Source organism: Mobula hypostoma, chromosome 20, assembly GCF_963921235.1.
Source record: "Mobula hypostoma chromosome 20, sMobHyp1.1, whole genome shotgun sequence".
Classification (NCBI taxonomy): domain Eukaryota; kingdom Metazoa; phylum Chordata; class Chondrichthyes; order Myliobatiformes; family Myliobatidae; genus Mobula; species Mobula hypostoma.
Window position 1 is genome coordinate 6,787,114 of NC_086116.1, and position 18,180 is coordinate 6,805,293.

The 18,180-nt window shown below is 46.8% G+C and overlaps 1 protein-coding gene across 3 annotated transcripts in view; it reads right to left on the reverse strand.

Annotated features, from left to right (window-relative positions):
• The window catches only part of rassf8b (Ras association domain family member 8b), a 133,762-nt gene that overhangs the window by 76,641 nt on the left and 38,941 nt on the right, over window positions 1-18,180 (reverse strand). For 2 of the 3 annotated variants that reach the window (XM_063072311.1, XM_063072312.1), the window contains exon 2: window positions 7,686-7,764. The exons of the other annotated variant lie outside the window; for it this stretch is intronic. The gene's annotated coding sequence lies outside the window, so the exon portion shown is untranslated. The remainder of the gene's footprint in view (window positions 1-7,685; window positions 7,765-18,180) is intronic. 3 annotated transcript variants of the gene reach the window in all.

Genomic DNA, 18,180 nt, shown 5'->3' on the forward strand with positions numbered 1-18,180 from the left:
TGTTTAACTGTTGTTCATTCTTTGGGGCACTTCTCTGTTTTCGTGCATGTCTTGTGAAGAAAAAGCATTTCAGGATGTATATTGTATATATTTCTCTGACATTAAACTTGACCTTTGAACCTTTGATGAAAGATATCATGGCTCTGGTCAACAGAAGCAGAGTAGGTTCCCTAAGAGATCAGGCCCCTCCCCCCATCTCTTGAGCCACCTATGCCTGATTTTCTCCTCGGAGTTTACTGAGAAGAAAGTCACAGTTAATTCAAGACATGAAGGAAACACATGTAGATGTTCTGGAGAACATTCTTATTTACCGGGGAGGAGGTCTCAGAACACTTACAGTGCATGAAGATGGACACATCCCCAAGACTTGACCAAGCCAATCCTAGACAAGGAATTGCAGAGTCCCTTGAAGAGATACTTGATACAAAGAAGTTTCCTAAAACTGTAAGATGACTGATATGGCTCTATTTTTTGTAAGAACAGAGCAAGGACCCACCAGAGTACTACAGGCTGGTCAGCCTGACATCATTACTGAGGAAATTTCTGGAGGGAATTCTGAAGGACAGGATCTACCAGCATTCGCATAGAATCTGATCGGGCGAAGCTGGCATCGTTTTGTCTGTGGAAAATTGTTTTGAATCACCTTTTGGAGTTTTTGAAGAGGTTAACAAACAGGTAGATGAGGGTGGGCAGTGGATTTTGTCTTCTTAGACTTTAACAAAGCTATAAACAAGGTCCCACATGGTAGGCTTGTCTGGAAGGTTAGGTACTATGAAATCCAGGGTGACCTAGTTAGGTGGATTCAACACTTGCTTAGAGGAAAGTAGCAGAGGGAGGAGGCTGAAGGTTGAAGATCAGAGTGGAGACCAGTGATTAGTGGTGTGCTGCAGGGGTTGGTATTGGGGCACTTGTTATTTATTATTCATACAAATTATCTGAATGCGAATGCACAAGACGATCAGTAAATTTGCGAATGACATGAAATTGAAAGGTTTTTGTTGATAATGAAGGTAGTTATAGATTCCAAAGGGATCCTGGTTAATTAGGGAAATGGGCCGACTGGAAAATGGATTTCAATACAGGAAAGTGTGAAATGATGCATCTTGGCTAGTCAAACCAGAGCAAGGCTTGTACTCTGAATGGCAGGGCACCAGGGAAGGTCATGGAAAAGGGGGATTTAGGAGTAGAAGAGCATAGTTCATTGAAAGCAGCATCGGTGGTGAAAAAGACATTTAGCAAATTGGCCTTCTTCAGCCAGGGTACTAGGCATTGGAGTCAGGGCATCATGTTGCGGTTGTACAAGTCATTGATAAGACCACATTGGAGCACTGTGTACAGTATGGTCACCCTATTTTAGGAAAGGCAGGACTAAACTGGAAAGAAGGCGGAAAAGATGTGAGGATGTTGCCAGGACTAGTGCGTCTGAATTATAGGGAGAGGGTGACCAGGTCAGGTCTTCGTGCCTTGGCATGTACTAGAACAAGCGCTGACTTTATAAAGGTTAAAAATTCATGGGATATGTATATAAATGGATGGTAGCAGTCTTTTCCCCAGGGCCAGGGAGTCTCAAACTAGAAGACACAGATTAGAGATTAAGAGGGGAAAGATGTTAAAAGGGACTTGACTTGAGGGGAAACTTCTCCCCCCGACACAGGGTGGTGAGTACATGGAACGAGCTACCAGAGGAAATGTTTGAGGCAAGTACAATACTATCATTTAAGAAGTATTGGATAGCACATGGAGGGACAGGGCAAAGAGGGAAATACATGAAACTGGGAGTAGCTATGTGGGCACCATGGTTGCCATAGACTCGATGGGCCAAAGGGCCTGTATCCAGGCTATATTATTCTATAACTCTGAGCCATTTTGATGAAATGTAAATAGAGTATTTGGGAAACAGCAGTGTCCCTCCCTTGAACGTGGGGTGATAAAGCACAGCTGCAAAGAATAGCACACCAAGTACATTTCCAACAGCTTATGAAATGATGTTTTCCAGTGGAAATGAGCCACACCCAGCAAGCAGTAACTGTTCTGTGACCCAGATGTTTCCGTGAGGGGCTTCTCACTATTCAAAACTGACTGCCTGCGGACATTTTCAATCTCAAGGTCTGGGGTCATTAACGTCCAACAAAGGGAAGATGTGTTTGCCAGTGAGTAGTTGTACAAGAGTGTACTATCATAATGCTTATATGGTCTTCTAAAAGCTGTGACTTCAAATCAGGCCTGAACAGAAAGAATCACTGATGACATAACCCCACTTATTCAGCAGACTGCTGTACATCTCAGCAGCAACCTGGGGCTTCCCATAAAACTGGGAAGTTTTAATTTATCAGTGAGGACGGAGGAGAAACAGCATTTATCAGACAAAGGAAATGCAAAATGTGGCAGAGTTTGGCCTCCATCCATTCACAATATGGCACTGTTGATGGGACCTACGTGACCACCTCACTCTACCGCGAGGAGGTGACACCACTGGGTCTTAGCTACAAATTCCATGCAGCCAGTCCACGAGAGTCAGAGAGCGCTGAAACCGATCCTTCGGACCATATAAGATGATAAGTGGCGTAGGTAGAGTGGACGTTTTCCCAGGGCAGAAATGGCTAATAGAAGGGCGAGGTGACTGGTGAAAGCAGGGGGAGGGGAGATGTCAGAAATAAGTTCTTTTACACGGAGAGTAGCGAGAGCTTGGAACACTCAGCCAGGGTGGTGGTCGAGGCAGATACATTGGGGCTTTTGAGAAACTCTTAGTGGGCACATGACTGACAGAAAAATGGAAGGTTATGTTGGAGGAAAGGGTTAGGTTGATATTGGAGTAGGTTAGAAGGTTGGCAGGATTTTGTGGGACAAACGGCTGGTAACTGTGCTGCAATGTTCTATATTCTAAGTCCTTGCTGACCTGTTACAATCATCTCATTTTCTTCTCCCCACATTCCCAATACTCTCCCCCAGATTCTACCACTCACGCACACTGGGGGCGACTTACAGTGGCCAATCCACCCGTTTCCACTTCGAAGCACGGCAGGATTACAGACGTGCAGTTCCCGCACTGCGGGAGTTCAGAACAAAGACTAACCAACCAGTCGGGTAGAGCTGCCACGAGCCAAGTCAACCGACAGGTAGCAGGTCTCCATCAACCTCTGCTGCAAAGATCAAAGTTGAGGCTGTTGCAGTGTTGACTCTGTATGGTAAAACACAGGGCAAGCTCCGTGCATTTTCACCCCCCAACACTGAGAATGCAGTGGGAATCCGTTCACCAGTTATGAGGAGGATGGAGTGATTAGAAGGAAGCCTGCTCTGTCTTGTTCCCATCACCAGATGCAGGCTGACTCTGCATGTGTGGTTCTGGGCTCCATTACAAGATTGAAAGAGGGCAGAGAAAATTTATAAGTATGTTGCCGGGACTCGAGGACCCAAAATACAGGGAAAGGCTGAATAACTTAGGGCTTTATTCCGCGAGCACACCTTTGCCTTCTCAGAACTCAAGAGGCCATTCAGCACATCAGCTCTATACTAGCCACTGGCAGACCATCCAACCATTTCCCCTCTCCTTATTTCCCTGTACCAATGAAAATTCTCTCTCTCGTGCCCACTAAATTCCTCTGTGAACAACAGGAATTCTGCAGATGCCGGAAATTCAAGCAACACACATAAAAGTTGCTGGTGAACGCAGCAGGCCAGGCAGCATCTCTAGGAAGAGGTGCAGTCGACGTTTCAGGCTGAGACCCCTCGTCAGGACTAACTGAAAGAAGTCCTCACGAAGGGTCTCGGCCTGAAACGTCGACTGCACCTCTTCCTAGAGAAATTCCTCTGTGATTCTTTTTGCCTTTCATCCACACTACTTTTTTTAAATTTAGAGATACAGCACAGTAACAGGGTCTTCTGACCGAATGTGCCCGTAACGCCCAATTATAACCAATTAACCTACTTTTCCTATAACTCAGGTCCTCAAGTCCCAGCAACATACTTGTAAATTTTCTCTAACAACAGGAATTCTGCAGATGCTGGAAATTCAAGCAACACACATCAAAGTTGCTGGTGAACACAGCAAGCCAGGCAGCATCTCTAGGAAGAGGTACAGTCGACGTTTCAGGCCGAGACCCTTCGTCAGGCCTGAAACGTCGACTGTACCTCTTCCTAGAGATGCTGCCTTGCCTGCTGCGTTCACCAGCAACTTTGATGTGTGTTGTAAATTCTCTCTGCACTCTTTCAATCCTATGGACATCTTTCCTGTAGGTCGATGACCAGAACTGTACAGAATACTCCAAATTAGGCCTCACCAATGTCTGATGCAGCTTCAACATAACATCCCAACCCCTGTACGCAATGCTTTGAGTATGATTTACGCAGCAGAAGACACTCACGTGCTTTGGAAGTTGCTGAATACGTAGGATACTGAAATCATAAAAGGATACTCAGATTAATGTAAACTGTAACTGCTGGAAAACACACTTGGCTTCAGTGCATCTTCCTCCAGCATACGCTGAGTCATCAAAAATAACATTCTTTACCGATTACACTCCCCATTACAAATATTAACTCCCTGTTCCAAAGCAATGATCAAACCATTTGGGCAGTGCACAGATTTAGACAAGTAGAGCATTATGTTCAGAGTTAGTCAAATATGGTCAGCACACTGACAGTGGAGCTCTTAATCCTTGCTGGTCGTTGGGACCAAAGTTTCTTCATTAACAAGCATAAACCTCGATGGCTCACTAATAAAGCTATTTGGTGACCAGGAGACCTCCAGGGCCTCGTACTCCACTTAGAACGAGGAATTTTAAAGCTTCTGGTGTACAAAAGCTGGAGGCTGGAGGCCACAGAAAACAGACCATCCTAGAGTTAGAGGACTGCATACACTGGTGGGTGGGAGGAACGGAGCTCGTTTTTCAGGTGTTGTCTTGTTGCTTGGTACGTTCTATTTTGTTGTGTTCTGGGCTGTTCTGCTGCGCATGGTGAGCGACGCCACGTTGGCGCCAGAATGTGCGACAACATTTGCGGGCTGCCCCCAGCACACCCTTGGGTGTGTTGGTTGTGAACACAAATGACACTTTCCGCTGTATGTTGCTAAGCCCAAGTCAGTCTTGCACCTTATTGCCAGAAAATGGTGGGAGAAGAGTTGTGGCTCTGCAAGCAGCACTTCACAGTCTTAGAGCAAGGAAACAGGGCCTCGGGCTCACTGTAGTCTATCAATCGCCTGCGTACACAGATCCAACTCCAATACCACTTTGCTCTCCCCACGTTGCCGTCAAGTCCCCTCACACTCCAATACTCTCCTCTACACTACAGGCACTGTAACAGCAGCCAATCAACCTATAACAATCTCCAGGAGGCAAACTGCTCAAGCACCTTCACTCCGTCCGCACAAAAGGAGGGATTTCCTGGTGACCATCTGTTTTAATTCTGTTTCCCATTCCAACATGCCAGTCCATGGCTGCCTCTCCTGCCAGGATGAGGCCACTCCCATGTTGGAAGAGTAACATCTTATATTCCCTCCTGGGTAGCCTCCAACCTGATGGCATGAATATCGATTTCTCAAACTTCCAAAAATTTCTCCCCTCCCCCTTTCTCTCTTTTCCCATTCCTTTCTGGCTCCCCTCTTACTCCTCCTCTTCTCCTTGTCCGGCCATCGTCTCCCAGTCCTCTCCCACAAGACTCCTCCTGTTTCAGCGCTGCACCTCTCCCACCTAACATCTCCAGCTCCTCAGCTGCCCATCAACTCCCACTGGTGCCTCTCCTCGCTTTCTCCCATGACTCATTCTCCGATCAGATTCCTCCTTCATCAAGTCGTTTACCTTTTCTATGTAACACCTCCCAGCTTCTCACTTCATCCCCCTCCCCCACCCACCCACCCACCTTCCTCCTCACCGGGTCTCACCCATCAACTGCCAGCTTGTCCTCCTCCACCTCCCCCCCACCCCCCATTTTCTTATCCCGGCTTCTGCCCCATTCATTTCCAATCCGGCTTGGCCCGAAACATTGACTGTTCACTCTTCTCAGAATCAGAATCAGAATCAGGTGTATTGTCACCGGCATGTGACGTGAAATTTGTTAACTTAGCACCAGCAGTTCAATGCAATACAATACTTAATTTAGCAGGGAAAAAAATAATAATAATAAATAAAATAAAACATAATAAACAAGTAAATCAATTACGTATATTGAATAGATGTTTTTAAAATGTGCAAAAACAGAAATACTGCATATTTTTAAAAAAGTGAAGTAGTGTCCAAAGCTTCAATGTCCATTTAGGAATTGGATGGCAGAGCAGTTCCTGAATCGCTGAGTGTGTGCCTTCAGGCTTCTGTACCTCCTACCTGATGGTAACAGTGAGAAAAGGTCATGCCCTGGGTGCTGGAGGCCCTTAATAATGGATGCTGCCTTTCTGACACACCACTCCCTGAAGACGTCCTGGGTACTTTGTAGGCTAGTACCCAAGACGGAGCTGACTAGATTTACAACCTTCTGCAGTTTTAAATTAGATTAGATTAGATTCAACTTTATTGTCATTGTGCCGAGTACAGATACAAAGCCAATGAAATGCATTCAGCATTCTTTTGGTCCTGTGCAGTAGCCCCCTCCCCATACCAAACAGTGATGCAGTTTGTCAGAATGATCTCCACGATACAAGCATAGAAGTTTTTTGAGTGTATTTGTTGACAAAGCATAGATCCTGCCTGATCTGCTGAGTTCCTTCAGCATTTTGTATGTTGCTCTGGATTTCTAGCATTTGCAGACTCTTGTGTTTATAATTTGCTGCAAACAAATGGAACCATTCTCACCGTGGCATCATTGTTTGGGGTCCACTCCTTGTACGTGAACACTTTGCTGGATTTATATTCCTGTCAATATTCACCATTAATTCCTCACTGTCTCACCACACTCGGAATAAAAACCCACAATAAGATCAGAACTCATTCATCTTGGAACACACGATTCAATGAAGACCACCCCCCCAGCCTTAATCTCAAGCAACAGTCCAGGAAGAAGGACAGTCTACATGGTGCCTGTTGCATCCGTGGCCACTTAGTTGGCAACAGAGTCAGAAGATTGTTGGTTCAAATCCCACTCCAGAAACATGAGCACTAATCCTCTGGGTGAATCTCCAATGTTATACTGCGAGACAGAGCTGAAGGACAGGGGTGACCACTGGGTTCCTTCAAGTTTACCGTAACTTTATTGCACTGTGGTTTTCTTCACTGTAACAATCACTGCACTTCAAAAGGCACAGCCTTAGCTGTAGAGTTTAGCAGCATACTGAGGTTACAAAAGAACAGAGGACACTACAGCATAGTACAGGCCCTTTGGCCCACGACATTGTGTTGCCCCCATAACCTTCCCCAAGATCAATCTAACCCTGTCCTCCTACGTAGCCCTCCATTTATCTATTTTCCAAAGGCACTACATAAATGCAACACATTCATTTCTCTTCCCAAATAAAAAGGCTGGCAAGCTATGGATTCAACACGTGCCCAGCTCAGGCCTCGCGTGATTGTCACTTTACTGGCCTGATGGAATTAGAGGCCCTGCAGCATGACTGATCCGAGTACAGAAGGTTCCAGACGAGAACTGGCAATACCAAGACCATTCACTCACTCAGATGAAGCCAAATTAAACACGATAGGCATTATGAACACCAGGGGAGTTTCTCTGGCCAGGCATGCCAAACATTTCCCGTCCTTACTCACATAGCTCAGCTGTGGTGTGCGGATGCATAGCAAAACCGACCGCTCGTCAGGCCCAGTGATTCATGAGATCCGAGGTGTCCTGAAAGCAACAGTGAGATAACATTACAAGTTACTTATCAAAACAGGCTTCACAGGCCTTACTAAAAATAGTGCGACTCATTAGAAGGGAGGGGACAGGCGAGGGAGTTCGTTTGCAAGGTTGTGTTTTTAAACCTCAGATTTGCCACATCTGCAGATCTTATTTTCCAAGTAGTGCTGAATAGCTCTGTGCACTCGAGTCGTGTCAGGTCACGTTTACTACCACGCCAACAGCTACGGCGAGGTACAGGCACGAGGAAATTCTTGCTTGCAGCAGCATTGTGGGCATGTAGATTCGGACAACACACAGAACATAAGTGATACAAGACAGTGAAAATAAAACTAAAAGACAGCGCAAAAAGCAGAACCTTAGTCCAAAAAACAACACGATGAGAGACGCGAAGTAGTGCAAGAGGTGGTTCACAGTTGCCGGGTTAGGGTCAGGCTTGTGTAGGTTGATTCAAGGACCTGATGGCTGTAGGAAAGTAGCTGCCCTTGAACCTGGTGGTGTGAGACTTGAAGCTTCTGTACCATTGCCTGATGGCAGCAGTCGGAAGAGGGTGTGACCTGGATGGTGGGGATCCTCACGAATTAATATTGCCCTCTTCACGCAGTGAACCGTAGAACATAGGTATCTGGGAACACATATCCATTACTCCTTGTAAATGGCATCCCCAACAGATAGTGTAAAAAGAGCTTTTGTGCCATTGGCCTTCACAAGTCTGAGTGTTGAGTGCACAGATTGGATGTTACTGTTTGTTGAAGTTGTATATGACGTTGGTGAGGGTTAGTTTGGTATTGGTCACCCACCTATAGGAAAGAAATCAGTAAGGTTGAAAGAGTGTAGGGGAAAACTTAGAAGGATGTTGCTGGGACTTGAGGACCCAAGTTACAGGAAAAGAAAGGTTAGAAGTTTATTCCCTGGAGCATAGGAGAATGAGGGGAGATTTAATAGAGATATGCAAAATTATATGGGGTATAGATAGGTAAATGCCAGCAAGATTTTTTCCCCACAGAGGTTAAGTGAGACTAGAATTAGAAGATGTCAGTTAAGAGTGAAAGGTGAAATATTTAAGGGGCATTTTCTTCAATCAGATGGTGGTGACAGTGTGGAAGTGACGGATGAAGTTTTGATTTCAACATTTCAGAGAAGTTTGAATAAGTACATGGGTGGGAGGGTTATGGAAGGCTACGGTCCAGGTGCAGGTCAAAGGAACTGACAGAATAACAGATCGGTACAGGCGAAAGATACCAAAGGGCCTGTTTTTGTGCCGTAATGCTCTGAAACTCCAGAGGCAGCTCTCCCTGCAGATGCTGTCAGTGGCAGAAGAGGCTGTGCCATGATACAACTAGTCAGGACACCCTCCAACCCGTGTTGAAGTGTATTCAGTTTGGCCAGTCCACATAGCCCATCCCTCAGATTCCATGACTGCAACACTACAGAAACAGCGGTGCACAGAAAGGCCTCGTCCCAGGCAGGCAGCTCATGTTTTTGAATAGACTCGAGTCTGATTTATCAACACTATCTTGCCATTTAATTAGTTTCACTACTGGATTCTCATGGCAAATACCAATCCCAGGATCCATCCTATAACTAGGACATTTCTCAAACGGGAGGTCCAGTGCTCTACTTTCTATAAACTCATGATTGTGTAGCTAAGCACAGCTCCAATGTATCTGAATTCACCGAGGACACCACGGTTGTTGGACGGGTCACAAATAGCGATGGGTCAGCGTACAGCAGCAAGATAGAAGAGAGACAGGGCACCTGGTTGAGTGGTGCTGCAAAAATAAACTCTCATGCCATGTCAGTAAAACCACCAAGAGCCAATTGTCAAGTTCAGAAAGGGGAATGAGGGTGAACATTGTGGTGGAGAGGGTCAGCAGTTTTAAGTTCCTGGGCATTAACGTAATGGGTGCCCTGTCCTGGAGATGAGGAGGTTCAGTTTATCATTAAAGCCTCTAACAAGCATCTGCTGTTGTTCTGTTCTAAAGTATCCTGCCTGGTTGAATCATGGTCTGGTACAGCAATTCCAATGTACAAGGGCACAAATTGCAGAGTAGTGGATTGGGCCCAATAAATCAGGGGCACAAAGTTTATTTATCATCAAAGTACATATACATTATACAACCTTGTGATTTGTCTCCTTACAGGCAGCCACAAAACAAAGGATCCCAAAAGAACCCATAGTTAAAGACCGTCAGACACCCAATGTGCAGAGAGAAAAAAAAACACTAATCGTGCAAACAATAAAAGTAAGCAAATAACATTCCGAACAAAACTGGGTCCGCAGACGCAAAGCTATCAGTAGTTATTTACAGGAGAAGCAATATCCATCATTAAATTCTCCCCATCATCTGGGCCAGGCCATCTTCTTACCATCATGCAGAAGGCAGAACTGGAAGTCCCACACCACCAGGTTCAAGAACAGCTACTTCCCTTCAATCGTTCAGTTCTTCGACCAACCAGCACAACCCTGATCACTACCTCTGTACAGCAACACCATGATCACTTGCCACTACAATGGACTCGGCTCCTTTAGTTCCGCTTTGTGTTTTATAAAGGTTTTCCTTGTAAATACTGTTGAAATGACGTGCTGTGCCAGCAATGTTGCAGCATCCGATTTTCAATGAAACCTGCACATGCACGATACGACAATAAGCTACTGTGGGGCAGCACGCTAGTGTAGCGGCTCGCACAGCGCTTTACAGCACCAGCTGCAAGATCCCCACCGCCACCTGCAAGGAGTTTGTACGTTCTCCCCATGACCGTGTGGATTTCCTCTGGGTGCTCTGGTTTTTTCCCCACAGTCCAAAGACTCACAGGTTAGGGTTAGTGAGTTGTGAGCATGTTGTGCTTAGATTATGAGGACACACAGTCCTCTTTTATTGTCATTTAGTAATGCATGCATTAAGAAATGATATAATATTTCTCCAGAATGATATCACAGAAACACATGACAAACCAACTTAAAAACTAACAAAAACCACATAGTTATAACATATAGTTACAACAGTGCAAAGCAATACTGTAATTTGGTAAGAACAGACCATGGCACGGTAAAAGTCTCAAAGTCTCTCGAAAGTCCCATCATCTCACGCAGACGGTGAACCTCCAGCACCGCCAACTTGCCGATGCAGCATCCTGGAAGCATCTGACCACAGTCCAACTCCCAAGTCCGTCCGAAAACTCCGAGCCTCCGACCAGCACTTCGACACCAAGCACCATCTCTGCTGAGCGCTTCCAACCCAGCCCCGGCAACAGGCAATAGGCAAAGCCGAGGATTTGGGGCCCTCCGCTCCCGAGATTCTCGATCACACAGTAGCAGCGGCAGCGAAGCGGGTATTTCAGAAGTTACTCCAGGTGTTCCTCCGTGCTTCTCACGGCCGCCTCCATCAAATCTGGATTGTGCACGGCTCGCTAGTTAACACATATGATATTCATTCGGAACGGCTGCGCGCTGCGTCACATCGCCATCTTCTCCTCCCTCCGTAATTCTGCTTGCACCAGAAGTGTAGCAATACCTGAGCCAGAGCAAATCAGTTATGATTGTTCTGGACAGCCCGTAATCACGCAGTTCACTATGTGTTTCGATGTACATGTGACAAATAACGCTAATCTCTCTACCTTGATTTGGTCTAACGTTCCATCCGAAGGCAGCATCACTGACGGTGCACCTCTCTTATAGTAAACTCCGGGCTTGTCAGCCTGGGTTCTTGCTCTCAGGTTTCCTGCACAGCTTTTTGACTCTGGTACCAGAGTTCTGCAACTGAGCTACAGTAGACACACCGAGAGGTTCCCATCAAAAACGCAGCTATGGGGCAGTTCTACAAAGGGTGGCACATAGATAAAGCCGTCAGCACCTCGGCGTCATAATTCCAGGTCCCCGGCTTCCGTCCTGACCGCCGGTGCTGCGTGGAGTTTGCACAAGTGGAAAGTGGGGTTGGGGGTGGGTGTTGAAGGTGTGCTCGCTGGTGGGATCCCATTGGAGATGATGAAAGTTACGGAGAATTACGTGCTGGGTGAGGACAAGAGGAACCCAATCCCTGTTGGGATAGTGGGTGGTTGGGGTGAGGGCAGGCATGTGTGAAATGGAAGCGATGTGGCTGAGGGCAGCGTTGATGGTGGAGGAAGGAAAGCCCCTTTCTTTGGAGGGGGAGAACATCTCATTAGTTCCGGAATGAAAAGCCTCTTCCTGAGAGTAGATGTGGCAGAGATGAGGAATTGAGAGAAGGGGATGGCATTTTACAAGTGACAAGGTGGGAAGAGATATAGTCCAGGTAGCTATGAGAATCAGTGAGTTTATATCTAGATAGACTGTCTCCAGAGATAGAGACAGAGGGATTGAGAAAGAGGAGGGAGGTGTCGGAAATGGATCAGGTAAATTTGAGGGCAGGATGGAAGTTGGAGGCAAAGTTGATGAAGTCGACGAGTTTCCCATGGGTGCAGGAAGCAGCACTATGCAGTCATCGGTGTAGCGTGGGAAAAGTTGGGAGTGATACCAGTGAGGGCTTGGAACGTAGATTGTTCCACGCAGCTGACAAAAAGGCAGGCGTTGCTGGGACCCATGTGAGTGCCCATGGCTACACCTTTCATTTTAAGGAGGTGAAAGGACCCAAAGGAGAAATTATTGAGATTGAGGACAAGGACCAGTTCTGCCAGATGGAGAAGAGTGATGGTGGAGGGCAACTGGTTAGATCTGGTGTTCAGAAAGAGGGATGGAAATGTATAGGGAATAGGCATTCATGGTGAAAATGAGACGACTAGGGCCAGGGAACTTGAAGTCATTGAAAAGGTCAAGAACGTGTGAAGTGTCAGTGATGTAGATAGGAATGGACTGAACCGAGGCGATAAAACAGAGTCAAGGTATGCAGATACATGCTCGGGGGGTGGGGGGGCAGGAACAAGCAGAAACAATAGTTCAACTTGGACAGACAGGTTTAGGGAACCTGGGAAGGAGGTAGAAACGGGAGGTGCAGGGTAATGGGAACTATGAGGTTGGTGGCAGAGGACGAGCGATCCCAGAGTTAATAAGGTTAATGAAGGAAGCAGTGCAGCCTGTAAATCTGTGAAAGCCCACCGGGAGATCGAAGGCCAAACTCTGCAACCCGAGTCCGCTGGAGGCTGGTGGTCTGTACTGGGGTGGAGGGATTGCGGATGTACCTGGGTGGGAGGGAAGAACAGGGGCTTCTTTTTGCTGCTACTGTTCTGTTAGCTGTTGTGCTCTGCGTGGACATACTTCTATCAATGCCAGGATGGGCAGCGACACTCGCAGGCTGCCTTCAGCAGCTCGCGGGTCTGTCGGCTGTGAATGCAAATGACAGATTTCACCGTATGTTTTGAACTACATGTGATAAATAAACCTGAATCTTGAACCTTCAGAATGACCGGAGGCCAGGTGGGCTTCCAACCTCTGAGCTCAGTGAAAGGTATAGCGTGCCCCTGAATTACGGAGGGATTGCCTTCCTATACAGCCATCCGTAAAGTTCTCTGTAACGTGAACCCTCAACAAAAATTGACAGAATTTGTTGTTTCTTTCACGCTGTGTTTATTTAGTAATTCCCCAACGCCTCACAAACTCTGAAAGAGTGACATTTTATTCCATATCTGTTAGTGCTTGTGAATTCCGTCACTCAGTCTATTATATAGCACAGGCAGGTACACACCAGCTCATTATTCACAAAGCACTATCCTCGAGTGGCTCAAGCTGGAATATCTGCCAAACCACTACCCTACTGCCTTTCTCTGCCAAACTGGAACCATTCCATTACTTCGGATGCCTGGGTTCCTTTTTAAATTAAGGCAGTTCCTTGTACTGCAGAAGCAAGTTTCAAGAAACCCTTGGTGGTTTCTTTTAATTTGCAAAAATTCCAAGCCAGTGCAGACTTCATACGCAGGCCACTTAACAAAATGGACCCTTTCAGGTTGTCACCAGTCCCATCCCTCGTTTAAAACAGTCAGGTTTTGCCAGTGCTTCTGGTTCACAAACCCCCACCCCACCCCCCCCCCAGGTCAACCCAAACTAAACATTAAACTCCCAGGTCAACTCAAGCACCCCACATTGAACTCGCTCTTGATTTGCAAAACCCCCAGGTTGACACACAAGCTCTCCACACTAAACTCACTCCTGATTCACAAAACTCCCAGGGTGACACGAGCTCGCCACACTAAACTCACTCCTGAATCACAAACCTCCAGGGTGACACGAGCTCGCCACACTAAACTCACCCCTGATTCACAAAACCCCCAGGGTGACACGAGCTCGCCACACTAAACTCACTCCTGAATCACAAACCCCCAGGTTGACACACAAGCTCTCCACACTAAACTCACTCCTGAATCACAAACCCCCAGGTTGACACAAGCTCGCTATACTAAACTCACTCCTGAATCACAAACCCCCAGGTTGACACAAGCTCTCCACACTAAACTCACTCCTGAATCACAAACCCCCAGGGTGACACGAGTTCGCCACACTAAACTCACTCCTGAATCACAAACCCCCAGGGTGACACGAGCTCGCCACACTAAACTCACTCCTGAATCACAAACCCCCAGGGTGACACGAGCTCGCCACACTAAACTCACTCCTGAATCACAAACCCCCAGGGTGACACGAGCTCGCCACACTAAACTCACTCCTGAATCACAAACCCCCAGGGTGACACGAGCTCGCCACACTAAACTCACTCCTGAATCACAAACCCCCAGGTTGACACAAGCTCACTATACTAAACTCACTCCTGATTCACAAAGCCTCTAGTCTACATTGGCTGCACTCAACTCCTAACAGCTGGATTCCAGTAGGAATAGGGCAGATCTTCGAATCCAGAGTTTGCTTTATATATTAGTGCTGAAAGAACTGGCTTGGCTCACAACAGAACGGTGCCAAGAATACTCAGGCACGCAGCTTCGCTGAAGGAATAAGGTGACAGGCACGACGCTGGCTTGTGGTTGCGCCAAGAATCATCCCCCACAACAAAGCAGAGCAGTAATTCCGATAATCCAGCCTCTGACTGCCGGGAAGTACGGCATCTGACCTGCTCAAGGTTTCTGAATCCAGAGTACAGATGGGGAACGGGGCCAGAGATGAAGCCCGTACTGTGATCTGAGTGCGACTGAGCCACGGTCGAAGTCTGGACACCAGGGTTCAGGAACATGGGCAGGTTTAGAGCCAGGGCCGAAAGTGCTCTCTTTAAACTCACCAGGTTCCCTGGAAGCTTTATTATCATCAGAGAGTAATACGCAAAATAAAAGCATGCTTGGGTGTTATCAAACGTAAAATGTCAGTGCACAGCCAATGGCAGGAGCCTCGACTATGCTGATGTACAGAAAGGTCCTGGGTTCCCTGTTAGTGGCCTCACAGGTTGATAGAGCACACAGTACATGCGTCTTTATTATCTGGGCATTCACTTCAAGAGCCAGGAAGCCATCTTTCACCTCTTTAAAGTTGTGTACAAGATGATGAGAGGCATTGATCGTGTGGATAGTCGGAGGCTTTTTCCCAAGGCTGAAATGGCTAACGAAAGAGGGCACAGTTTTAAGGTGCTTAGAAATAGGTACAGAGGAGATGTCAGGGGTAAGTTGTTTTTTTTTTCAAAACACAGAGAGCAGTGAGTGCATGGAATGCACTGCCAGTGTCGGTTGTGGAGGTGGATACTATAGGGTCTTTTAAGAGACTCCCGGATAGGTACATGGAGCTTAGAAAATTAGAGGGCTATGGGTAACCCTAGGTAATTTCTAAAGTAAGTACATGTTCGGCACAGCCCATTGTGGGTCGAAGGACCTGTATTGTGCTGTAGGTTTTCTATGTTTCTAAAGCTCTGGTAGGGCCGAATCTAGAAAAGTGCATTAATTTCTGGTCACCTCACTATAGGAAGGATGTTGACGCTTTGGAGAGGGTGCAGAAGAGGTTTACCAGGAGGCTGCCTGGTTTAGAGGACACATGCTATAAGGAGGCTGCCTGGTTTCGAGGACACATGCTATAAGGGGCTGCCTGGTTTCGAGGACACATGCTATAAGGAGGCTGCCTGGTTTAGAGGACACATGCTATAAGGAGAGGCTGGACAAACTTGGGTTGTTTTCTCTGGAGTGGTGGAGTCTGAGAGGGAGATCTGATTAAGATAATGAGAGGCACAGATAGAACAGACAGACAACTGGTATCTTTTTCATCCAGAGTAGAAACCTCCCCTCATACTTAACATGCACCTAAGGTGAGAGGGGATAAATTCTAAGAGGATGTGTGAGGCAAGTTTTTGTTTCTAAAACCAGAGTGGTGGGTCCCTGGAACGCACTGCCCAGGATGGTAATGGAGGCAGGTACAACACAGATATTTCAGAGGCTCTTGGATGAATGTGCAGTGAAGAGGGATATGGACACTATTTTAGGCTGAAAGGATTACTTTAGTTAAACATTTAATCGATTCAGAATAACTTAATGGTGCTGTAGTGTTCAATCAGAGTAACATCAATTATTGTAGAAAATTCGCTGGTCCAGCACCAACATCCTGATGAGTTTTAGTGTAACCTCCCTCTGGCCTTGTTTCTCAGCTATTTCAAAAACCTCTCGGCTCCTGTATTTATTTAGACCAAACTCATTCTGTACAGCCAATCACTGGCTTTCATGTCCATTTAGATAAATGCAGAAGTGAACAGCTGCTGCAAATACAGCAAATTGAGCGCCCCACAGACAGCTCGAAGGACAGGCTACTTTGGAAGGATAGTTACGCTATGCAGTCCCAATGACAAGTTAAATACCATCACCACTGCAGATCTCCTGCAAGTTTGTCCTGATGAAGGGTCGCGGCCCGAAACGTCGACTGTTTACTCTTCTCCATAGATGCTGCCTGGCCAGCTGAGCCCCTCCAGCATTTTGTGTGTGTTGCTTTGACTTCCAGCACCTACAGATTTTCTCTTCTTTGTTATTGGACTACCCAAGCAATGCGTCCACTTGCCTTTCGCCCAAGCAGCAGAGTCTAAAGGCTGATTTATACTTGTGCGTACCAGTTTACGCCGTAACCTACGCAAGTGGGCTATGCCGTTGTGAGCATTTATCCTTGTGCGTTGGTGTGTCTGCGTCACTCTGCAATTTGCGCACATCACGTATGCGCACACACCTGCCTGCACAAGGCTTCATGGTTATGGTAGTCTTTCTCAGGGTAAACAAATTTAAAGCAAGCGTCCTTTTTTATAAAAGCGAAATGTGTCCTCCATAATTTTGGATGTCTATAAAGCTTTATGGAAAACATTGCAGCCAGAGTTCCTTCCCTGCCCTTCAGTCGCCCAATGGGAAGCTATTGCAGTGTAGGAGGAAATGCGATTCTACCAAGCGGACCAATCACAGTTGTTGCAGTCTGTGTTGCCGCCTCGCGTACTTACATTTTGGGAGAGGTGCACGTCAGGCTACAGTGCAGGGATCCGCGTAGGCTTTGCGTAGGGTTCACGGCGACGCCGTACCTACGGCATCGAGTTGACACATGAGTATAAATCAGCCTTTATTCTGACCACAGGCCATTTTCAGGGGAAGCACAAGCACACACGAGCAACTGGTACAACACTAGTCAAAGGCAGGGAGGGGGATCTGCACGTGTTAAACTCCACAGCTCTGGCTGAACGGGGTCTAGCTGCCCAATGGGGTGAGAACATGTGGGGCGGCAGGGTAGATTAATGCTTAGTGCGCAGGTGTCAGGGTTCAGTTCCTGACTCTGTCTGAAGGAGCTTGGTACGTTCTCCTTGTGACCGCACGAGTCTCCTCACACGTTCCAAAGACATTCAGGTTAGGAGGTTGTTGGTCACATGGGTGGCACTGGCTCATTGGGCTGGGAGGGGCTGTTACTGTGCTACATCTCTAAATAAAACAAAATATTAAACATGGAAAACATAAATATAAAGCTCATGCTAACTGCACACTTGGAAAATCATAACATAATTAGGCAGAGTTAAAAAAAGGTTGTGGTTGACAAATCTTTCAAAGGTGGTTTTTGAAGCAAATGGTCTTGGGGTCAGAGAGAGCCATTTTATAAAACAGGCCCTTCAGCCCAAATCATCCATGCTGACCAAACTGCCTACCTGAGCTAGCTCCCTATCCCTCAAAACCTTTCCTATCCCTGCACCTGTCCAACCATCTTTCAAACATTGCATTTGTATCCGCCTCCATCAGCCTGTTCCACATGCCCATTGCACTCGGTGTGAAGAAACTGCCCTACACTTCCCTTTAAATAGGACCAGAAGACACAGGGGCAGAATTAGGCCATTCAGCCCATCAAGTCTGCTCTACCATTCCCTCGTGGCTGATACCGGATGCCACTCAACCCCATGTGCCTCCCTTCTCGCCATATCCTTTGATGCCTTGACCAATCAGGAAACTGTCAACTTCTGCCTTAAATATATGCACGAACTTGGACTTCAACGGAGTCTG